The 25653-nt window shown below is 37.5% G+C and overlaps 1 protein-coding gene and 1 pseudogene across 15 annotated transcripts in view; one reads left to right on the top strand and one right to left on the bottom strand.

Moving 5' to 3' along the window:
• The window catches only part of Zasp52 (Z band alternatively spliced PDZ-motif protein 52), a 526437-nt gene that overhangs the window by 465671 nt on the left and 35113 nt on the right, over nt 1-25653 (bottom strand). The window lies entirely within an intron of this gene.
• On the top strand, nt 8165-11488 carry LOC137246027 (tRNA-dihydrouridine(20a/20b) synthase [NAD(P)+]-like; annotated as a pseudogene).

Genomic DNA, 25653 nt, shown 5'->3' with positions numbered 1-25653 from the left:
ACCTGGGACCGCGTTTAGCATTACTTCGGGTACGAGTGCGCGCTACGTGAGCTCTATGGCTACTCTCACGCTAATGGGCTAGGCATCCGTCTTCTCGTTTACTGGTAAGTATATGCCTCACATATGTGCTGACCGTATCCCATCTGTCTCTTCGACAGGTCATGTTATTAATGACACTGCCCGGGGATAGGTCGCCAAGTACCTCTTCTACCCTCCTTCGCTGATGGGAGAAGTGCCTGCATTCGAAGAAGGTGTGGCGTACATCGTCTATTTCCCCACAGTACAGGCAGCTCGGGCTATCAACCTTACCCATTCTGTGTAGGTATTTGCGGAAGTAACCATGTCCCGTTAGAAACTGGGTCAGGTAAAAGTCTACCTCTCCGTGCGGTCGCTTCAACCATGGATTCAGTTCAGGGATTAGTTCCCTAGTCCACTTTCCTACGATGCTGTTGCTCTACTGATCTTGCCAACATCGGATCGATTCTTCACGCGCCTGCATGGCAACAGCAGCTCTACTTGCTTGCGATCCGTTGTCATATATTGTTTTTCTTTCCTCAACGAGAAGATATATCGGTATGGTTCCCGCAACGACCAGGACAGCTTCAGCTGATACCGTGCGGTAAGCCGAAGATATTCGCAGCGCCCCTCTGCGTTGGACCGAGGTGAGGGCGACTCGGTTCTTCCGGTATTTCATTGCGTCCGCCCAGATTTCTGCACCATATAAGAGTATAGAATCCGAGGCTGATGCAAGCAACTTCCTTGTGCATGGCTTTGGGCCACCTGTGTCTGCCATTAATCTACTCAACTGCGCTATTATGCGCGCAGCTCTTTCGCAGGCCCCTCGTATGTGATCCGAGAAGTTGAGTTTGCTGTCTAACCTCACTCCCAGATATTTCGTTGAAGCGAGTGTTTCTATTGGCTGGTCCCCAACCATCATGTTCCTGGTAGTGGGAATACGTCTCTTTGTGAGGATGACGATCTCCGTTTTGGCTGTTGCTAACTGGAGACCGTGCTCAGCCATCCACCTATTTACATTACGCATGACCTGGTTTAATTTTAGCTGTGCCAGCTCGCAGCTTGGTGCTGTTATCACAGCTGCCACGTCGTCTGCAAATGCAACGAGGAAGGTGCTTTCTGGCATGTCTAATCGAAGAAGACTGTCGTAAGTTATATTCCAGAGATCGGGACCTAGTACCGAACCCTGGGCTGCTCCACCTGTTATTTTTACCTTTTTTTGACCGTGAGTACTTTCATATATTAAATACCTCTCTCTTAAGTAGTCCCTTAAAATTTCTAACAAATATTGCGGTACTTTGAAAGTGCTTTCTAGTGCCTCAAGCATGTCCTCCCACCTAGCTGAGTTAAAAGCTTTTTTGACGTCCAGCGTGACCAGCAACACTATAGGTCTTGCTCTGTAGCACGCTGTCTCGGCTTTCTTGACTGCGTCTATAACTTCTGCTATGGCATCGATTGTGGAGTGCCCCCTCCGAAAACCATGCTGTCTGGGCGACAGTCCTCCGGCGTCCTGTAACGCTCTGGTGAGGCGTTGCTTCAGGAGACTCTCCATCAATTTCCCTGCTGTGTCCAACATACATAGGGGACGGTAGGATGATGGAGAGTTGGGATCTCCTTTCCCTTTTGGAATGAGAACCAGTCGTGCTGTCTTCCATATGGTGGGGAAAATTCTTTCTTGGAGACATTTGTTGTACATGTGCAACATAAGTTCTGGGCAGTCGTTTGCAGCTAGTCTAATTGCCTCCGCGGGTATTCCGTCGGGCCCAGATGCTTTCCTAAGTTTCATAGTTCGCACGGCAGTTTTAAGCTCTTCTTCTTGGAATGGTTCCACTATGCGATCTTCATGGGTAACGTACCCGCCCTCCCTAGGCAGTTGGGTGGGAAACAGGCCATCCACAATGTTCCTTATTTGGTTCTCGTCCATCAGCTGGTTTGGCGGACGGAACTTCTTCATTACTATCTTATATCCCTGCCCCCATGGGTCTCGATCCACTTCCTCGCAAAGCGCTTTCCAGCACTTAAGCTTGCTTTGCTTAATGGCAGCACTAAGAGCTTTCATCGCTCCTTTGTACGCTTCCGACTTTTCTAGAGCCTCAGGCCTGCCGCGCGCGCGAGTTGCTAGCCTTCGCATCCTGTGGCATATTTTCCGCAGCTCCGCGATTTCGCTATTCCACCAGTATACCTGATTTTTACCCCTCCACACTCCCCTCCGTGGCATAGAGAGGTTGCAAGCGTGGCGAAGACAGCTCATTGTCCTTTCAACCGTCTCTTCCGTCGGACTGGAGTTGTTGATTATCCGTCGGGCATCCCCCAGTACTGATGCGGAGAACGTGGCAGAGTCGACCTTGGATGCGTCCCATGCTTTTGTTCTGCGTGGCCCGTTCGGAATCTGCCTCTGACCGGGATCGTTTAGGTGGAAAGTGATGTAGGGCCAGTCAGATCCTCTATGACTCTCCATCCAGCAGCGGTCAGCAGCTTATAGTTAAAGTTAAAGTTGAAGTTGAAGTTGAAGTTAAAGTTAAAGTTAAAGTTACAGTTAAAGTTAAAGTTAAAGTTAAAAATAAAGTTAAAGTTAAAGAAAAGTTAAAGTTAAAGTTAAGGTTAAAGTTAAAGTTAAAGTTAAAGTTAAGGTTAAAGTTAAAGTTAAAGTTACAGTTAAAGTTAAAGTTAAAGTTAAAGTTAAAGTTACAGTTAAAGTTAAAGTTAAAGTTAAAGTTAAAGTTAAAGTTAAAGTTAAAGTTAAAGTTAAAGTTAAAGTTAAAGTTACAGTTAAAGTTAAAGTTAAAGTTAAAGTTAAAAATAAAGTTAAAGTTAAAGTTAAGGTTAAAGTTAAAGCTGAAGTTGAAGTTGAAGTTAAAGTTAAAGTTAAAGTTAAAGTTAAAGTTAAAGTTAAAGTTACAGTTAAAGTTAAAGTTAAAGTTAAAGTTAAAGTTACAGTTAAAGTTAAAGTTAAAGTTAAAGTTAAAAATAAAGTTAAAGTTAAAGTTAAAGAAAAGTTAAAGTTAAAGTTAAGGTTAAAGTTAAAGTTGAAGTTGAAGTTGAAGTTGAAGTTAAAGTTAAAGTTAAAGTTAAAGTTACAGTTAAAGTTAAAGCGAAAGTTAAATTTAAAAATAAAGTTAAAGTTAAAGTTAAAGAAAAGTTAAAGTTAAAGTTAAGGTTAAAGTTAAAGTTGAAATTAAAGTTAAAGTTAAAGTTAAAGTTAAGGTTAAAGTTAAAGTTAAAGTTAAAGTTACAGTTACAGTTAAAGTTAAAGTTAAAGTTAAAGTTAAAGTTAAAGTTAAAGTTAAAGTTAAAATTAAAGTTAAAGTTAAAGTTAAAGTTAAAGTTAAAGTGAATGTTAAAGTTAAAGCGAAATTTAAAGTTAAAGTTAAGAGTAAAGTTAAAGTTAAAGTGAAAGTTAAAGTTAAAGTTAAGGTTAAATTTAAAGTTAAGGTTAAAGTTAAAGTTGAAGTTAAAGTTAAAGCGAAAGTTAAAATTAAAGTTAAAAATAAAGTTAAAGTTAAAGTTAAAATGAAAGTTAAAGTTAAAGTCAAAGTTAAAGTTAAGGTTAAAGTTAAAGTCAAAGTCAAAGTTAAAGTTAAGGTTAAAGTTAAAGTGAAGGTTAAAGTTAAAGTGAATGTTAAAGTTAAAGCGAAATTTAAAGTTAAAGTTAAAAGTAAAGTTAAAGTTAAAGTGAAAGTTAAGGTTAAAGTTAAAGTTAAGGTTAAAGTTAAAGTTAATGTTAAAGTCAAAGTCGAAGTTAAAGTTAAGGTTAAAGTTAAAGTTAAAGTTAAAATTAAATTTAAAGTTAAAATTAAAGTTAAAGTTAAAGTTAAAGTTAAAGTTAAAGTTAAAATTAAAGTTAAAGTGAATGTTAAAGTTAAAGTTAAAGTTAAAAATAAAGTAAAAGTTAAAGTTAAATATTAACTTCTCATTTATTCAATAAAAGTAAAAAATTTGTTTTCTTATCGGTCACCACGCTTAAAAAGGTTAACCCTCTAACCGGCCAATTTTTGTTTTCAATGAAAAAATTCATACCTATTAATTCTAGTGCGATAAACTCGAATTTGATGTCAGATTGCCAAAACAGTTAATAATTTTCCCCCCAGGGCTGAAAAACCCCACCCCGCCTTTAGGCGGACCTGCCTGTTTACGGGTACTTGAAATGAACGAGAATGAATTTTCTTATGTATTTTTATTAACAAAAAAAGTTAAAAGAGTATTGAATTATTGTTTATGGAATAGTTGGAAATATTTGTTTTTAGCTGATAAGCATACGTAAGATTACATTTTGTGCAAAATATTTCAGTTTCTGATTTACAACCAGGCATTTTGCACATCCTTTATTGCTCCGATCCAAAGAATCAGGTATATGATCAATGCCATCGTAAAGAATATCAATCGGTGGTGCGTTGGTTTTTTTATTTGGCTTCCATTGGTCACTTGGAGAAGCACTAGCTGGTCGCCCCACTGGTCTCCTTAAAAGTTTTTGAGAGCTACAAAGTATCTTAGCTACTTCAACTCGAAAATCCGGGAGTTTCACATTTGTAAGCTGATGATTTGCGGTAAGTCGACGATAGAGCAGGTATGCCTATACCATTGCCATATCTATAAGATGATAAAATATATTTAGCGTCCACTTCCTCGTTTTCATCCGAATAGCGTCCTAGTAAAGCGCCCATGAGATCAACTCCCCCCATATGATAGTTGTGTAATAATATTAGGGCAAGCCATTTAAATATATTGCTTATCCTTCCTGTCGTATCTAGTTGTCTTTCTTGGTGGCGTTTCATCAGATGCCTCTCTAAACTGCTTTACACCTGCGTATGTTGAAGCCAAGACAACGGCTTTTGTGTTCTTCCATACAACAGTAGTTATTTCAATACCATAAGTAGTACCCAGAAACTCTTCTGAATAACCTCGATCTTTTTTGCAAACATCTTTATCCTTAGACAGCTTGCAGGTTGGAATTCGATTGGCACCTTCCTACCTAGGGATAGAATTCCTCGACTTTGCAAGTAACCCAAAAGTGGAAGCGATGTGTAAAAGTAAAAATACAATTGGTAGTTCTTAAAATCAGGGATCGTTTGTGACAAACGAACAACGGCATTTGAGGTTGCCCCCAAATCAGGGATGCCTTCAAATACATCATTGTCGCCTGCACCTTTAAAAACTTCAAAGCTGTACGCGAACCCGTATGAGTCGCCTGGGCAAATAACTTTTTTCCATATTTGTGTGGTTTAGCTGGCATGTATTGTCGCAAAGCACACATCATCTTCATATGAGCTGCATTCGGTTAGTAGTTTTTGCGAGAAAGTCGCTAGTAAAAGCACTTCGTAGTTCCTGAATGTAATTATCAATTCGCTCAAAATCCCTATCTGATATAACTTACTCTTCAGTTTCACTCCCGTCTTCGCTTATCTCATCTTCAGAACGGCCATCGTCGTCACCTAAAGCTTCCATGAATTCTGCAATTTCTTCATCAGCCAACTGTGACAACTTGAGCCTTTTGGAGTAATCCATTTCAGTAATATAAGTTCGTCCACTGAAGAACAAACTTATGGTTAGTATGATTTTCGCTATAAAAAAAAAACAGGGGAACAGGCAACTCCGCCTTTAGGCAGACTATACGTTTTGGCCAATAATACTATAATCTTTTTTTATAATTCCACATCATATTCACATATTTCAATCTTTCACAATTAGTCTACTTACCAATAATTTTTTTTTGACGATCGAAACATGTTTTATCACTTATATTATAGTTACCAAAACCACTTCTTGCAAAAATAATATTTGTAGTCAGTGCACTCTATTTTTCCAACTAGAATGATTATAACGGCACCCTGCTAACACTTACAGCTTTAAAATCAAGGCAGCCGCATTGATCTAATAATTAGCGAACATGATGCATTAAAAATTGTACGAAAAAATTGGGGGTACACATGTTTTACCAGTTTAATCTAACCCCGCCTAAAGGCGGGCTTGCCGGCTAGAGGGTTAACTTGAATTAATATCAAAGACAAAACTTGAATTAATATCAAAGAAAACAAAATGTTGCATAAATATTATAATTGCATAAGTTGATAATATGCAATAGCTTTACCGCGGCAGTCCCCGAGTGCCACACGTCCTTTTTTCGATACTGATGATTTTGATATATGGACAGGGCCGTAGAGAGAAAATCCGGGCCCGGGACTAAACAATTTACGGGCCACCTATAAAAAATCCACTAGTACATTTGATTAATTTGAATTAATGACGTCTCATTCATGAATCGTTATTAATGGATTAAATAAAAAAAATTTTGCCACATAAACTAAATGAATTTTGGACTAAGAGCTGAAAATAAAATTAAGATAGAATATTTACTAAGTATTTATACTATTTTATTGTAGCGTAGAAATAAAATTCTCTTTTATCAGCCACATATTATTTCAAATAATCTTTTCTAGTTATTTGGTAACATTTTAATACATTTCTGATAAATTTAATGATGATTATAAATTTTAATTATTCAATATAGAAGGTTCGGATATCAAAGAGTGGCTCTTCTTGCTTTTTTCGCTGAAAATTTTTTTATAATAATATCAAGATTTAACTGGCTTGCCAAAACGGATTAAAAACAAAGCGTGGCAAGTCCTGAAACTCGCTGTTCAGATGAACACGATCGATAAAAGTTTTTGATCCTTGAAAGGACGCTGAAGGAACGTTCTGCACTAGCTATGTTGGGGAAAATTGTATACAGATGTTGAACATATGTATGTAGATTAGACTGGGTCGACTTATTAACCGATATCGCGCCATCGATTTTTCGATAGGATTTGGGCTTAGGAAAAAAAGTTCCACTACGCATACCCAACAAAATAATTTTCGAGCCTGCGAAAATAAAATGGCGAAAAGGTAAATTTTTCGACCAAAACACTCCCGAAAACCCAAAAACATTTTTTTTCAAAAAACTGTTATCGCCAATGTTTTTACAACAACAAATATTTTTTAGTTTTTGGAGAGTGTTTTGGTCGAAAAATTTACCCTTTCGCCATGTTTTTTTTGCAGGCTCGAAAATAATTTTTTTGGGTATGCGTAGTGGAACTTTTTTTCCTGAGCCCAATCCTATCGAAAAATCGATGGCGCATTATCGGTTAACTTTCGTCCATACAAATCGACCCAGTTAATATTGATGGCATTTAGCAGTTCCAATGGTGACAGACCTTTATCAAAATTTGCTTCGTAGATGTGTTTCAAATGAATTATTTCGCATTCAAAGTTTTGAGAAATGTCCGACTTATATTTTGCGACAAATATTGCTGCGCTCGCCCGAACCGTAGTTTCATCCATGTCTTCAATATGCCACAAAAAGGAAAACGTCTCGCTCAAATTTCTCATGGCTGCAAATCGTTTAGTAATGCCAGTGATTACCGAATCAACGATCACCAGGAATGTATTGTTTTTACCCCAGGGGGTCAGAGTATACCCGCGGTAGGTATGCCTGTCGTAAGAGGCGACTAAAGTACCAAATTCAAGGGGCTGTGTAGCGCAACCCTTAAGGTTGCCAGCGCAATATATAGCTTCTCCAAACCCAATTGTCAACCTCACCTATCCGTGGCGAATTCTGTTTCACTAACAGACGAGGCTCTCGGCACGCTAAGCTCCTCATGGAACTTGGAGTTGGGGAGGGAGGAGATGGCCTGAAGGTTTAATGTGGCTACATAAATCGTTCCCGAGATGGTCGGGCTAGCACCTTAATGGTGCTGTGGTACCGGTGCGTACCGGATCTGTATCCGGCAAAGGACCATCAAATCGATAACACTCCCCTTCGGGGAGCAACCTTATCGCTACAAAAACAACAACAATGTATTGTTTTTAAAATCAGACTGAATCATCCGTAATCATCTCTTCAGAACGTCTTTTGGGTTTTCTCTTTCGAGTGTCCGGACACTTTGGCGAGATGTTCAATTGAATAGCAAATGTTTTGCATTCGTTTAAAGTTGTTTCCCATTGGTTCCTGATCAACTTCAAATCAGCTAATAAGGCATCTAAATGTCGGACCTCAACATCTACGGTGGTGTCTCTAGCTTGGAGGACCACGTTTCTTTCATTAATGATAGTCACCATTTTGAACCAAATTGAGGACAGCCAGATACATTCGAAATTGTTGATGTACTTGAGAATGCCGGTAACATCTCCGTATGCTTACGCAGTCAAATTTGGCTTTTGTCTGAAAGACTATGAAGAGAGCTCGGTACTTTTTTTTTAAGGATGTCCGATCGTTGTGGACTGCTGCCGAAACAGTAAAACATTTTTATACAACTCCGAAGAAAGTAATTGCAGCCGTACAACATTCTGCAGCATCAAGACCACATAAATTCAGACTGTGGGTTGCACAAGGCGAGTAATCAGCATTCGAGTTTTCGTACCCGTGTGCACGACAATCTTTCAATGGGATTTCATGTTTATCTAGAGTACGGCAAATTAAATCAGTGATTTCGTGGTAACAATTCACGAAAGGCAAAAACCGTTCTTGAATTGTAAAATTTGTTCCTTTCGAATTGAAATGGAGTTAGCGCAAAATGGACGTAGTCAACGTGACTAGCATCAGGCATAGCATCAACAATAGCAAGATTCTTGGCCTTCTTGCGTTAATCTAATATAGTTTCCCTCACGTGCTTTGCACAATTTTCTATAAACGTTTTTGCTGCTGTTGTGAAATCCTAACTTTCTCCAAATGAACTCTAAGTATCGGATCATAATAGCTTATGAGATCTTAGATGCCCCAAAAATGTCCATTGTTTCGTTCACCAAGATATATAATTTCGCCTTTGAAAGCTAGGCCTCTTTCATTATTCACGGTACCGATATCGAAGTCGTTTAAATAATCTGGACTTTGATACAGAGTTGGTGGTATTGTTGGAAAACTTTTTGAAGATGAACCTTCATCAGTGTCACCACGAAAACTTTACTATTTCCGATTCATGTAAACATATGTACATTTTTATACTAAGAGTACTTTGCAGACAGAGTATATTAACTTTGATTGGCTAACACTTGGTTGTACAGGTATAAAGGAATCGAGATAGATATAGACTTCCATATATCAAAACCATCAGTGTCGAAAAAAATTTTGGTTGAGCCATGTCCGTCCGTCCGTCCGTCTGCCCGTTAACACGATAACTTGAGTAAATATTGAGATATCTTTACCAAATTTGGTACACCTTCTTATCTGGGCCCAGAATAGATTGTTATTGAAAATGAGCGAAATCGGATGATAACGATGCCCACTTTTTATATATATAACAGTTTGGAAAACACAAAAAACCTGATTATTTAGTAAATAATACACCTAGAATGTTCAAACTTGACGTGTGGACTGATATTGAGGCTCTTGATAAAAATTTGAGAAACCCCGGGCCCGAGGAAATCCCCCCATTCCCCCTCCCCTCTCGTCGGGCCTGCATATGGAAGTCTATATATATCTCGAATCGTTTATACTTGTACAACCAACCGTCATCCAATCAAAGTTAATATACGCTGTGCGCAAAGCACGCTGAGTATAAAAAAATTTAAGTTATTGATGACAAACGTTTATTGTGAACAAACGGAGCCTTTGATTTGCAACCAGTTTTTCTGCCTTCTTCTTCTTGTAGCGATAAAAATACTCCCCGAAGGCTCATGCAGCTCCGGTGCTTGAAACTCGTTCCTTGATATCAATATTTTTACTGAAACTTCAACTAGAACTCGAATTTTCTTCTCATATATACACTTTTCAAGTGCAACTGAACAACCTTGTTTCATATCCAAAGTACCTAGTACGGTACTAGTTTTAATTTTGTCCCCTCGCAGTGCATTCAGCTGATACTTTGTAATGTTATACGGAATGGCCACCTTTGCAGACTTTCGACGCCGTTAATAATTGGCTCAGTAGTAGTAGGTTTTAAAATATTTTCAGAATTTTATTAATAAATTAAATAAAATCCTTCAGTTGTTGTGTGTGGCTAGTAACTGTCCCAGACTGCATCCGGTTAGCATCAGTCTGAAGGAAGCCATTAAACCTTTAGTGTGAAACTGTCGCTTTGCGCCACTGTCTCCGATTGTTTCTGCAGGGTAGCTAAGTATTTTGCCCCTACGTATGTTTAAAAATATGTACGTAAGTATAGATGAATACCATTGAAGTGGTTGATTCACTCTGTTTTCCTTATCAATGTATTAACCAGTGCGGCAGCAACTTTTTTATGAGTCATAGCTCCGTCACATAAGCAGTTTTTCATATAGATGAGTTTAACACAAGCGTATGCATTATGAGTAGATTGTACGTATTTTTATGGAGAACGATAGATTGAGCGACACTGGCGCCATCTGATATTGAAAAGTAGCCAACTCTCAAATTTTGTTGCCAACAAATCATAAGTAGAAGAATTTGACATTTGTTTACCAGTTGAGCGTAGAAATAAAGAGCACAGCATAACCAACATTTTAAAATGTAAATATCTGCGAATAGGACATATGAACAAATGCCAAATATAGATATTTTAAATTATTTATTATTTAAAATATTTTTTTAACACTGAAAAGAACACATCACATGGATTTACAAAGTCAACAATGGTGCGACATAACAAATTGGAATTCAGGCGGCTTCTTCGTCAACTTGGTGTGAAACTGGCATTGACACCAATGATCATTGCGGATTCTTTTATAAATAAAGAGGACATTTCTTGTATATAACAATTCGCTGCGTGCGATGCGCATGAATTCTCCTTAGCAGCCCAGTTAATATATCCATATGTTGATGGCATGGGTTTGAATTGTGGCTCTTCGCAATCATGAGCAATTTCTAAAGCATATGGCTGTGGTCTGTTGAGACATCCAGAACTGGTGAAAGATATTGTACAAACTACAATGCGTGTGCTATCGGTGAAATTAGCATATCGGTAAAATTACGCTGATTAAATGGCAGTGGAGAGCAATCAGTACAATGTACAGTGGAACTGGCACGTCAACTACAAAAATGTGATGCCACATTTTTGACATTACATGGACGAAACATGTGGCACAAGGTATCAGATCCTCTTAATATTGACGCTATGTCTGAAGTAAAGAAATCCATCCAAAAACCACTTATTGTTAATGGCAATGTTCGCACCTGGCAAGACGCTAAAAATTTGCATGCACAAACACAGACTGATGGTGTAATGGCCGCACACATTTACTTTCAAAACCTACACTTTTTAACGAACACTGCGGGGAAGCCGAAACATCGATGGAATGTGTGCAGCTATGGTTGGATATTGCCACACGTGCTGGTGATCACATACATATTCAATGTTTTCATCACCATCTTACATTTATTTGGAGCAGTCATATGAAAAGGAAGCTGCGCTTGGAGTTCAACAATTTTACGAGCAAACAAATATTTAAATTTTTCGAGGAACGTTATGGCTTGAAGCCCCACACAGATTCGTATAGTAGTCCCTTGGAATATACAGCCCAATTCTAAACGAAAATTCCGTGCGAGTTTTTTCCCTTCTCCCATTCCTCGTATTCTAAATAAAAATTCCTTGAGAGTTTTTTCACTTCTCCCTTTCCTCCTATTCTGAACAATGTTCGAAAAAGAGGAAACCGGGTATGGGAGAAAAGTAGGTATTATGAATGTGAGGGAGAGGGAGATTTCTTTGCCATTTCATAGGAGTTTTTTCACTAGTTAAATTAAAGGGAATGCATCAAAATAGTTAAAGGAAATTGGTTCTTTTAAGAAAGAACACTTATTTGTACAAATTTGCGCTAAAATATGTATTTACATTCTACCACAATATTCTCACTGTTAATACAACAACAGCAGCAACAATATTCTTTATTTTAAGTCGAAAAGTATATCATAAGCAACGGAAGAGCTCTTTATATATTTGGAGCATCCATCCAGAAATTGCGCAAGGATTTTTAAAGAAGGCTTAATTAGATTTTGGCATATGGCGAAAGGCGAACTCAACTCGACGTGGCCGCCAGAAAATTGCTTTGCAGAATGAAAGCAGGTAACTCCGGCGGATTTGTGTTAACCCGCCGTCTTCTTCTTATGCTCCTCTGTTGATGTTGCTGTGGCACCAATTCATTACTTATTTCAGTGTATACCACATGAAATGCAATAATGTGCATTGTTTATACCTTATTTCTTAATTTCAAACAAATTCGCAACAATAATTAAACTTTTCAATTTTTTAAACAAAATAAGAAATGCGCAACGAAATTTCAATTGACAAAACAGCTGACTTCGAAAATTCGAAATTCCTATTCCCCAATTTTTCTTCTCCCTAGGAGAAAAGAATTGGAGGAATTTTTCCGCGGGAATAAAAAAATCCGCGAGAACAAAATTCCGTGAGAATATTTAGAATTGGTCTGATAGTATATTTCCTCAACTAAAATACGACGGGTGCAAGTTAATAAATCATCAGATGTGCTCAATAGAATGAGAATTCGGATGGTAAATTTTTCAATGAATTCAAAGATAAGGTGTCGGCACCTAACGACGAAAATGATTTTGAATTAGAAGGCAGATTTTTCACACTACAAGCTGATAATTACTTAATGAATTGGGCGAATAAAAATATGTATAAATATCGAATAAAATGAAGTTTTTTACAGAACCTGTCTTAAATTTAAAGACTCACCATTAGGTTTGGTTTAGCTGATGGTGTCAATTGTGTTAAGAAACGTTTGTTCTCTTAATCTGAAAAATCCTCTTAAAAATGATGACCTATTTTATTAGCACCTAAGGAGTAGAAGGTTCAATGTAGTTGTTGTTATTGTTGTAACAGTGCTTCGCCCCATCCAAATGGCGCGACCGATCACAAATTTTCATATACCTCAGTTAGAGGAGTCCAAGGAAACATGCAGTTTCAACAGGGGTGGACCATAATGAAAGTGGTGTTAGAGGCGTTGGTTCCAAATTACAATTGAAGGGATGGTTGGTGTCATGTAGGGACACATTGCAAGCAGGACATTTTTTTTTTATGTGGGGGTCGATTCTGGATAGGTAAGAGTTTAACCTGTTACAGTACCCAGATCGAAGTTCAGCTACAGTGACGCGCGTTTTCCTAGGGAGAGCGCGTTCTTCTGTGAGTTCTGGGTATTTTTCTTTAAGAACTGGATTCGCGGGGAAATTCCTGGCATATATATCACTGAGGACCTGCTTGTGCGTTTTGGCTGTGTTCTTAGGTGCGCTATTTCCTCATAATGCTTACGTAGGTGACCCCTTAATCCCCAGGGAGGTGTAGCCTCATCAATGAGATGTCTGTTTTGATGCCCAGGTTTCTGGGTATTCAAAAGAAACTGTTTGTTGATCATTTCATTTCTCTCCCTAATGGTGGTGTTCTACGGATATAAGTAGACAGCCCGTAGCGGTTCTGAGGAAAGTATTTTGGCAGGCCTGTATTTTCTTCCAGTGAGTAACCTTTAGGCTTGGCGACCATTTGTAAGTGGATTTGAGAGTTTCACTTTCTTTACCCCAAATGCTGCGGGTAATAATAGATTAGAGAATTTTATTACTTCTCTGCATTTTAGGTACAATTACGATTGCGTGCTCGCCTAAACCCAGATTCTGATCGAACGTCACATCCGGTATTTTTGGGTATAAGACAGTCGGTAGGGTGATGCCACCGACGTGGATATTCAATATCGTCTACATTTGCCGTGTCCATGTTGTAAATAAGGTCGCCGTTGATTTGGTCGGTGACGATGTCAGGTTTAGCGAGGCTGTAAAACTGGAGAGATCAGGGAGTTAGTTATTATTTTATTACATAGCTCATTGATGGGTGGGCCAGGACCGGTGGCCATTATCGTGCAGTCATCGGCGTAGGATACTATGGTTACTCCTTCTGGTGGTGAAGACAGATAATTTGCGGTCCACCTTTTGAGACTTGAAGGAAGGGAGGACCGATCCAAGTCTTGAAGTAGCGTGCCATGGTTGACTGTATCAAAAGCTTTTCATAAGTCTAGGGCTGTGAGTACTGTTCCATGGTGGGGTTTTTGATTCAATCCGCAATTCATCTGAGTGTTGATGGCGTTTAGCGCGGTGGTTGCGCTATGCAGTTTTCGAAAACCATGCTGATGATTGGAAAGACGCAAGTTTACAGTAAAATAGTGGAACAGAATAGCTTCAAGTGTCTTGGCTACTGGCGATAGAAGAGACATCGGATGATAAGAATCTCCTATGCTAGCTATTTCCCAGGCTTTAATAGCGGAACCACCCTGGCCATTTTCCATTTTTCGGGGATGACGAAGGTGGACAAGGACAGGTTGAAGACATGCGCTACATAATCTCTCCCTATCCCCTCCCTAATCCCTATCTCCCTAATCCCTCTTAGCCAAATTTTTAAGCATTGGCATGTCTATGCCGTCGGGCCAGATAGTTTAGTATGAACGATGGCATCTTCAACCTCTTTGGCGTTGATGGTAATTGGGGACATGCTGGGTTTATGCTTGTGTACGCGTGTGTTGGTTCGCCGTCTGCTTTTGTCAACCATAGAATGCATTACTTATTATCGGCAGAAAGCTCTCGTGCATTTTTTCGAACCCTGCAGTACTTTATCGCCGAATCGATGGATATTTTGTCGTTGTGCTTAGTTGGGTTCAATAGGGACCTTACGGTAGACCATATCTTACCCACGCCGGCAGAGAGGTTACAATTCTTTAGGTGCTCCTCCCATTGCGCCCGCTTGTGGTTATACACAAGCTGTCTAATCCACTGGGTAGTGTCCCTTATTTGGGGGTCGCCAGAGTCTTGCTGTCTTATAATCCCACGTTCTCCCGATAGAATTGCGGCGTTCGCTGGTAAGTGTGGCCGGATTTTCGGTATTCTTCCGACGGGAATACAACGAGCCGAAGCGGATTTGATGACCTTGAGGAATGCACGCTCCCCTTGATGGGCATCAGTCGGGATTGGGAGGGCAGCAAAGCGATTGTCTGTGAGCGTTCTGTAATATTTTTTTCCTTTTTTGAAGTTGATGAAAGTGTATAAATTATATATAATGTTAATATATATATATGAAAGAAGTATCATTTTAACAAGTATGAAAATCAGTATTTAGTCAACAGAGGTAAAATGAAAAGATTAAGAAAGTTAATTCAAAAACGATTATACATTTTTTATCGCCCAATTTTAAAAATATTGATTAAAAAATTATTCCAATGCGTGGTTGAAAAAATGTTTTCAGTTTTTGATCCTCAAAATTAAACCAATTTTATTATTCTCTTTGTTCTTCTTTATAAAATCTTTTATAAAGTTATAAAATAGTAAATCAACTTTATAATGAGTTCACTTCCAGTGCTTTCAAGAAGAAAAATAAATATTGAAACCGTGGGAGGTGTTACTGCATCCTTCCTTGAATAGCATGAGATGATAAAGTCTTTTAGTTGGTCTCCTAAATTAAAGGCACTTCTTGTGGTGTTGTTTGAGCATGCGAGCCTTGCATTTTGCAAATGTGCTCGAATTTCACGCATCTACAAACCCGTTCTTTCAATGCCGTTCTCCTCCTCATCCACTGCATCAGGCGCACAATAGCCATCGTCATGCATTTTAAGGAAGTTGTGCAACACGACGGTAGCCTTTACTATTTTTTCGGCGGATTCAGGACCCATATTCAATAGGCCTAACAAAATTCACGAATGGCAAGCCAAAATACCAAATGAGTTTTCAATTTCGCGCCGAACACGAGACAGGCGCTGGTTGTAATTCAATCGCTCTGGAACTAGGTTTGTTCCTAACATAAATAAATATAAAAGCTGCGAAGGGGAAATTGCAATTAGTTCTACAAACCTGGATATGGCTTCATTAAAAACGGTTTCAAAGGAAACGCATTATCGCCCACAAAATAGTGTGGAAAACTGACACATGTACCTGGAAGCATTTCATTTTCAGTTAAGTCCAGCTTTCCCCCATAAAGGTCTTTACCTAACCCAGAATTCCATAGGACTCCGCCGTCGCTTTGGGACGTATGCACCAATGTCGATGCAGGTAAACGTATAGTTCGCGTCACAAACTGGAATCAGAACTATAGAAAAGTTCCCTTGCTAATTAAAGAATTGTGAGCCTGAATTTGATGGGCAAAATATGTTTATGTATTTGCCATCGATTGCTCCAACGCAATTTGGCAAATTCCACCTTATAAAGAAGTCCATGGCGATATCCATTCTTATATTATTTCTTAACTCCTCAGTAAAAGGTAAATGATTTTCAAAAAATCCATGGAGATTGCGATCTCTCAGAGTTGGCCGCACCCACCACCTACGATTGCAGTGTATACGGTTTAAACACACCATGGCTTCGAAAATTATTAAAATAATTAAAATTACTTCTATTTCTTCCATTTTTTTTTAATTATAACACTTAAGCAAAGTTTTCTTCTAGAATCTAGATAAACAAATTTACACATTTGGCGAAAATAAACATCAGGTGACGTTTGTTTACAAATACGCCATCTTGCATCATTGATTGTGGCGCTGTTACTGTCACACATAAGCTTGTGTTAAGCCTCAGTTATGCACCGACGTGGGTCGTACGTACGGACGTTTGTCGTACGAAACACGTTTGAGCGAACCCTCAAGCCCGTAGGAATCAATTGTGCGTCTGTGTATATGTACATAACATATTTGTGTGTATTGTTTACAGCAAAGCACTGTTGCCATTGACCAGTTTGCATGCATGCATGGCGCAACGATACGAGGTGGCAACATGGCACAGCTGATTTCGAACTTTTTTATTTGATTTGATACATCAACTTCCATCGTAGTACGATTTTGTCATTTGTCCATCGAATTTACAAAAACAAAGCACATGAAATTTTATTTATGTTTTTAGGTATGTCACCATGCTGCCACCTTGTATCGTTCCCCTATGCATGCATGCTTATGCAAACATCAACTTTTGGAATTACAATTTTCCATTGTGTAAATGTCAGAAACACTGAAAAAAAAATTCTAGTTCATTTATTTGTAATCTACAATAATTTCGAGATTTTTCAACAAAATTTGAAACAATCATTAGGCATTTTTGTATAATAACTGCAATTGGTCTAAACATATGTAGCAAACAAAATATTTAAGAGGCAACTCTGTCTTGTGAGAGAGCGATCACCTGACACGTTCTTACGGAAAAAGTCAAAATTGGTTTGATTTCTACGTTCCGGGCTACGTACGTACGTGCGTTGAACAGCTGACATGTTTTTTGTACGTACGTTCGTGAGTAACTGCCGCTTTAAACGTCTACATGAAAAACTTCATTGTGGCTCGGCCATAATTCCTACGCCAATGTATCACACTGGTGAGGATGTATGTATGTATGTATAATATACGTAAATATTATGAATTCATTGAAGTGTTCATAATTCTCCCAGCAGATTTTTATTTACAAAGGCTTCGTCATTTTTAGTTTATGACCCAAAATTATATATAAACCAATAGTCGTCAAAATTCAAACTGTAGCTGTGTGAGTAAAATTAAAATCATCTTATTGGTAGTCGTTTAGTTGTTGGCGAAAAATCAATGAGGTAAGGTAGTACGTATGCACGCATGTTTGTTAACACACAAAAAGTAATTCGTAAATATGCCACATAAATACTACTTAAATGCTTCAGTCTAAGGAAAATTTTAAACAAAATAAATTGTTAACATGAAACCATTAAAACAGTCTACGCATGAGCGTTTATTTGCAAAATATCTTTTCGCAAATGCGAAAATTAACAATTAATAGCCTCATCCGATGATACTACTCTGCTTGTTCAGCAAAGATCATCTATGTTGTTCAGAGACAAGTACCCAGCGGCGAAAGTGTGCATTACGAAATCCAATACTTCGATTGCAGCTTACCTTCCAGCATCAATTACACTCAATGTTACTTTTAGCATGGCCGCTTTGTGGACAGAACTGATTACTTACATCATTACTGGTACTGTGGTAAGTAAACGATCTCCGAACAATCTTCGGATGTTTATTACTCTAAGGCACACCTTTCTGCAATTGTTATCGGCATTTTATAGCGGTCATACACATAACGATATACGCTTTATAAAGGGTAAGGAACCTTATAATACAGCCACTATACCAATTCTTGTACTTGTAATTGAAGTGGTAAAGTATAGTCAACACATTGCAGTGTACATTTATGCAATTTTAATCGGCAGTGTAGGTAGAGTACCCACAGAATGATACACAATTCTGAAGTGGTAAGTGCTCTTAGAACATAATCACTGTACAACTTAGTGTACAATTCAAAGGCAGGGTAAGAGCAAAGTAAATTATGTATTTTCATTTATACCATTTTTAAAATGTTTATTTTTATTTAGTTATTTTAGAAATTAAGAAACTTATGTGAAATATTTCATCAAAAAAGCTTCAAAAAACTAAAGTAGCAACTACAATTTCATACTATATATTATGCATACACATACATATGGGCGGCATCCACAAAGCTAACCTTCATATATACATAATCTTTCTTATAATTAATAAAAAAAACTGAAATATTGTTTGAGAAAAAAAAACGTCAAAAGGATAAAAGAACAAACTAAAATAGGAAGTCCATATTATGCACATATTTTTCTTATGAGTATATCTTCACTAATTTGGTGACTTTTTCCCATCATTCGTTTTTTTATTGTATGTACTCCCATTGGTGCTATCAACTTTTAAAGCATCTGTAAATTAAACAAAAAAAATTAATAAAAAAACATATGCCCCTATTACCGTTTACAAGTCAACTCTGGTTGGGTTGAAATTTCGCAATTTGGTATTACAGATTACAACTCAACCGATCAAAAAAATGTCGGTTGAGTTGTCTAGTCTAACAACTTTTTGTGGCACTACCGTTTACAACCTAGTGTTGGTGTAGTTGTCAAAGACGTCAAAATCTTACAACTGATTTCTAGCAGTTGTCTCATACAATTTTGCAGTTGTTTGGAGAAAGGGTAACGTTTTACAAGAAGGTTCACCACCTAATTTTTAACAAAAATTTTCAAAGTTGGTATCAAAAGACACGTTTCGACCTCCGATTTAAGAATCCGAAAAGAAAAATTTTAATTTTAATTTCTGTCATATCATTTCGGTTAAAATTTTAATGTGGTTGTTGTATTTTGCCAGATTTTTTGTACACACTAATGCCGAAAAGCGTTGGACCCACCCAGGGTTATTTTTACAAATCGCGACCAAAGGCCGCCAACGCAGAAAGATATTCTGTGCAAAAAAATTGTGGATCCGGCCTCATATTTCGGATGCTCTCGGGGCATTTTGTGGGTTTTTGTAAATATTTTTCGACAGAAATAAAATTTTTAATTTCCGGTTTCGAATCCTAAAAACGGAGATCGAAATGCGTCTTTTGATACCACCTTTGATAAGAGTTAGATGGTGCACGGGCTCATAAAACGTTACCAAAAAAAACAATTTAAAGCCGGTAGTTAAACATTTTTTAATCAAACAAGAATCAACAATTTTGTACACATTTATAGAAAAAACAACGTTTAAACGAAGGATTACATAGAATAACTTTTTGACTTTATGTAGCGACATTCCGAAGTTGGACGAGGCTGGCCGCAGTTCGGATGCAGCCAAAATAGGTGAAATTATGCGAACTTGAGTCCCATTGATACTAATCACAATCCTGGGAATCCTGTTTGAGTAAAATACAGTTTTTTCCGTTCGGGTTTTAATCCACTTCGCACAAATATGCTCCTCAATAATATGTAAAACCAGTCCAGCACCAAAATCATTTCCACAGCATATTTGATAGCTGCCGTCAGCAAGGAATCGAAGCGTGGCGCATAATTTTAAAATACGAACTCGTATGCGGAAATGGTCCTTAATTTTGTTTTGTAATGAGCAAAGTGCTTCCTTTCAAATCTGCAAAATATCTTCATTTGAAGCCCATCATTTGTCACTTAAACATTTTCTTTCTTAGTGCTTGGTAGTTCCAAGGGATTGGAATGATCACGCGAATGTTTTTTGTGAATCAAACTAAGTGTGATATCTTATCTGTCAACTGCTTGACAGGATGTTCAATATGGCTACTTCATAGCATTTTGACAGGATGTTCAATATGGCGGCGCATAGGGCCGGCTATCTTCAGCGGGTGTTAGAAAGAGATACAGAATGGGACAGCGATCGTCAATTACAAATCAGGTGATCTAATCACTCTGGACGTCTATGCAGAAGATATCACACTTAGTTTGATTCACAATGGTCAAATACTTTGGTTGCACCAAAAGTTGGAAGTTGGCTACTTTTTCATGTCAGATGGCACCAGTGTCACTCAATCTGCCGTTTTCCTTAAAAATACGCGCAATCTACTCATAATGCATAAAGTTGAGTTAAAATCATCTATATATATGAAAAACTGCTTACGTTCTTGTTGTTGTTTTAGTGATAAGGACACTCCCAGAAGGGAGTTTTATCGATGTTGACGGTCCTTTGCCGGATGCAGATCCGGTACGTTCCGGAAACAAGCATCATTAAGTTACTAGCCCAACCATTTCGAGAACGATTTAGTATGGCATCCGGCTCTCTAACCCCTAGATCCATGAGGAACTTGGGGTCGCCATAGCATAAGTTTTTAAAGATAGAGGTCTCGCTACGGCTAGGTGAGTATGGCATTTGGGTTGCAAACGCTAGAAATTGTGTTAGCAACCCCTTCGAGGGGTTGCGCTACACAACCCTTTGAATAAATTTAATAATTTTTCTAAGCCGTCAACACATTGGGGAGAAATTAAACTAGTATTATCGTTAAACGGTGTAACTCTACGATTGTTCTGAGCATATATAATTTTCTACCGGGTATTAACGTATTCAGATATCGCTCTAAGTATTCGATGTGCCCAACAAAATGACTTTTGATGACTCTTTTGTTTATTTTGAGTTCCTATTAACTGACAAAGATTGTTAAATTTGAAGTAGTTTGAAAAAATGCGTAGTCATATAATATTTGTATATTTACTCATGTACATAAATATAACTTTCTTGTGTAGTAAAAGTTTTATTGATAGAACTGCAATGATCACTGCTATGGTTAGCGCACTTCCCACATTGAATATGAATAGGAACTCTCAGTGAAACTATCTTTACTTATTTATTGTAAGAAACCATATTGTTTTAAATATTTTATTTGAACAATTGAATAATGCCGTAATATATATGTTAATGATCAATATGCATGCAGTTCGAGCAGATCAATGCCACCGTGCTCTAGCAGCCAAGTATGTTCGGAGTAGCCATCATATATTCGTTTGGTGGTGAACTAATCCTAATTGTCATAATCGGCCTAAGGGCTTGCTGGGCGATTTATCAGAAGCTACTTAACACCACGAGTTGTGGAGGATCCAACAATTTCTGTTACGAACGTGTAATGATCCCTATTCCAACCGCGCAAGTTGTTCGCTGATCTTAGGCAACTACATAAAATCACATTTCAATGATATATAAAACCAATTCTCGGGGAATCATTTAAGTATTGTTTTCGCATATGCATAGTATATGTATGCAGAAAGGCATTTGTTCCATGAACTAGCCATATGAAATTCATACTTTATACATATGTATCTGTGGTTTTTAGAAAACAACTTTTAAATTTTTGCCTTCGGTTTTTTAATGCTGGCAGTAATACTCGTCCTTTCATACCTATTTCGTAGATATCGGGCCAAGTTTCGATGAAAACCAATAACACCGTGCAGTCTAAAATAAATACCAAATGCTGAAATGCGCCTAACGCCGCAGGCGCGCCGGTAATTAAGACATTCGGGGGAGGCGAACAGTGGCTAATTTTGGGAATTTAGCAGCGGCTGCCGTGGTGTGATGGTAGCGTGCTCCGCCTACCCACCGAAGATCCCGGGTTCCAGTCACGGGCAAAGCAACATCAAAATTGAATAACCAAATTTTTTCAATTAGAAGAACATTTTGCTGAGCGCGGTCACCCCTCGGCGGTGTTTGCAAGCACTTTCGTTCGGAATCGGCATAAAACAAGTAGGTCCCGTCCCGCCAATTTGTAGGAAAGATAAAAAGGAGCACTACGTAAATTAGAAGAGAAGCTCGGGATAAAATCTCTTCGGGGCTATTTTTACATACATACATTTATTTATTTTTTAAAATTATATTTGAGTCCCATATGTCTCTGTTTACACACAAAAAGTTTTGTTGCTGATTATGGTCATCTTCTCTTTTGATGTTTCCATTACATTAACACAAGACAACCCTTTTCATGCAATAACTTTTTATTTCGTTTAAATTCATTCTAAAAAAATGTATATTATTGAAAATTTTAGTAACAAACGTTTAATGTTAAATAAAATTTAAAAACTATTTCGTGAGATACATTAAAAGTTGCAGATTTCAAAGTAACATGTAAGCAAAAGTAAGGCTAAAATATTTGTAACAAGAAAGGAAGGCTAAGTTCGGGTGTAACCGAACATTACATACTCATCAGCCAAATTACAGCTTGCAAAACTTTTAAATTACTTTCTTTTAAACGTGGGCGGTGCCATCACCCATTATCCAAAATTTTACTAGTTTTCTATTCTGCGTCATAAGATCAACTCACCTACCAAGTTTATCGCTTTATCCGTCTTTGGTAATGAATTATGGCACTTTTTCGGTTTTTCGAAATTTTCGATATCAAAAAAGTGGGCGTGGTTATGGTCCGATTTCGTTCATTTTAAATAGCGATCTGAGATGAGTGCCCAGGAACTGGCATACCAAATTTCATTAAGATACCTCAAAATTTACTCAAGTTATCGTGTTTACGGACAGACGGGCGGACGGACATGGCTAAATGAATTTCTTTTTTCGCCCAGATCATTTTGACATATAGAGAAGTCTATATCTATCTCGAATAGTTTATGCCATTAGGGAATACCGTTATACGAACAAAATTAATATACTCGGTGAGCTCTGCTCAGCTGAGTATAAAAATATGATGTACATTAGAGCGTATCACGAAAAATATATCTTGAAAATGTGCCTGCCCCCTGGTCTGAATGCTTTACTTACTTCGTGGGGATTTCAAAATATGACACAAATATTTTTCAGCGCCCTGTAAAAACAGGTAAATTAATATATTCGTTATCACTTATTTATTATTTGATTTCAATGAGTGCACTATTAATCAAAAAAAAAAAATAAGAATAAAGTTAAAATATATTCCGTTATCATTCGTTTGTCATTATCTTAGTAAATAAATTACTAACTTTTCAGTATTTACAACAGTTTGAAAGGGAAAATCGAAAAATAGGTATAGAAAACATAGGCGAAAGCCCAATTTCGGGGTTCCGCAATGTTTTCTTTTTAGCTCCTCATAAAGTGAGTGTTCAAATCCAGGAGGGACATTTTAAATTTTATTTACTCTATATATTGTGATACACTTTGGTGTATATATCGTCGGCATAGAGTGTAAACCTGATAACTGTCATGATAAATAATTTACATGGCAGGCAAACAACTATTTAAACTTTCGTTGAAAGCATGGCAAATAACTCATCAAAAATTTGGTTTACTTTGTGTGTGGCCAATATTTGATGTTAATGTGTTGCCTGGTGAAAATCTTTATCAAACTCCATCAAAAATTAATTTTTTGGAATGATCCAAAGACATTGCGCGCCCCTTAGCTGAATCTTTATTCCCGTTTCTTCAATGACTTTTATGTATAATTCTTTAAAGGTCCATAAAATAAAGTAAATAAATAAATGTAAGGCGCGATAACCTCCGAAGAGATCTAAGGCCGAGCTTCTCTTCCAATTTGCGTCGTGCTCCTCTTGATTTTCCCTACAAATTGGCCGGACGGGACCTACATGATTTATGCCGACTCCAAACGGCATCTGCAAGGCAGATGAGTTTTCACTGAGAGCTTTTCATGGCAGAAATACACTCGGAGCGCTTGCGAAAGACTGCCGAGGGGCGACCCCGTTATAAAAATTTTCTTCTAATGGAAAAACCTTATTTCTAAAATTTTGATGTTGCTTTGCACGGGGTGTGAACCCAGGCCATACGGTGTGGTAGGCGGAGCACGCTACCATCACACCACGGTGGTCGCCATAAGTACATATAAATACATATTTGCATAAGTTCTTTTTTAGGTATCCAGGAAACAGTTTTTTTCTGTTAAATAACTGAATCATTAACTGAGCCAAAATCGTCCATAAATATTTTCCCAGTACCGAAAACCGAATCATTTTTAGTAGCAGCTCAATGGTAATTCTATAAATCTTGCTACAAAAGCCATATCTTTTTGGTTGCAGTATCTTTGGACCCAATGTATTAAATTCACCTTACGGAGTCGGAAACATTAATTGCAGCTAAACACATTTTAAATTTATTCAACCTAAAATCAAGGCAATGTATGGAAGCTATAGAAGACTTGCCAATCTCGTCTGGTATTGATGAGGAAATTGATAAAATTTCAACATAAATAGAGCAAATTGGGCCAAATCCAAAAATAGATAAAATCAATTCGCTTAATAACACAAAGGGGCTTCTGAATAATATTAACAAATTAAGCTCACGGAAAAATACCTGGCGTTTACACCTTTTAATTTATATCGGAGCTACGAGGAAATATAAATGAAAATATACTGGATATTGTTATCATTAATCTGAACCAGGGATTCACCTTAACGTTAAACTAATCGTTTATCAAAAAATTTCCACCGTTTCCGTTGAAACACTTCGAAATATTATCGATAAAGGAATTATCAAGATAAATTGTATCTCGTTTTTAAACGAAACGAAAAGCTTTCGTTAACGTTAAAAACGTTAACAAAAACGTGATATTTTATGTTTGCATTGTGCTGGCAATGCTATAACCATGGTGAAGCCGTAAGGTGGTAGCAGCGAGTGGACATACATACAAACTCCATGTAATTTGTTTGTGTAATTCGTTGGTGGTAATGTCAAAAATACTCTGAGAAATGTTCGTACAGCTTGGCTAATGCTTTCGCCTTTAATGACTCCGCCATCAATCAGCTTTGCTAGCATAGTTTGAAATTACTAATCAACATAAACGATTTGATTTCGTTCTGATATGGCAGAAAACGAATCAAAATCATTTCGTTAATTTGACGTTCTTAACGTTAATAAACGAAACGAAATGACTTTGTTTCGTTTATTAACGTTAATTATCGCAACGAAATGATATCGGTTCGTTGGTTAAGTATGCCTGATCTGAACTGATGTATGTAGTATCTATGTATGCATGTGTGTATATGTTTTTAGAAACGTTTTGGGCTTCTTATTTATTATTTTTATACTCAGTTGAGCAGAGCTCACAGAGTATATTAACTTTGATTGGATAACGGTTGGTTGTACAGGTATAAAGGAATCGAGATAGATATAGACTTCCATATATCAAAATCATCAGTATCGAAAAAAAATTCGATTGAGCCATGTCCGTCCGTCAGTCCCTTAACACGATAACTTGAGTAAATTTTGAGTTATCTTGATGAAATTTGGTATGTGGGTTCCTGGGCACTCATCTCAGATCGCTATTTAAAATGAACGATATCGGACAATAACCACGCCTACTTTTTCGATATCGAAAATTTCGAAAAATAGAAAAAGTGCGATAATTCGTTACCAAATACGGATTAAGCGATGAAACCTGGTAGGTGAGTTGTACTTATGACGCAGAATAGAAAATTAGTA

Source organism: Eurosta solidaginis, chromosome 3, assembly GCF_040869045.1.
Source record: "Eurosta solidaginis isolate ZX-2024a chromosome 3, ASM4086904v1, whole genome shotgun sequence".
NCBI classification, from domain to species: Eukaryota; Metazoa; Arthropoda; class Insecta; order Diptera; family Tephritidae; genus Eurosta; species Eurosta solidaginis.
The sequence above is the reverse complement of the archived record's forward strand: the minus strand, read 5'-3'. Positions and strand labels throughout refer to the sequence as shown.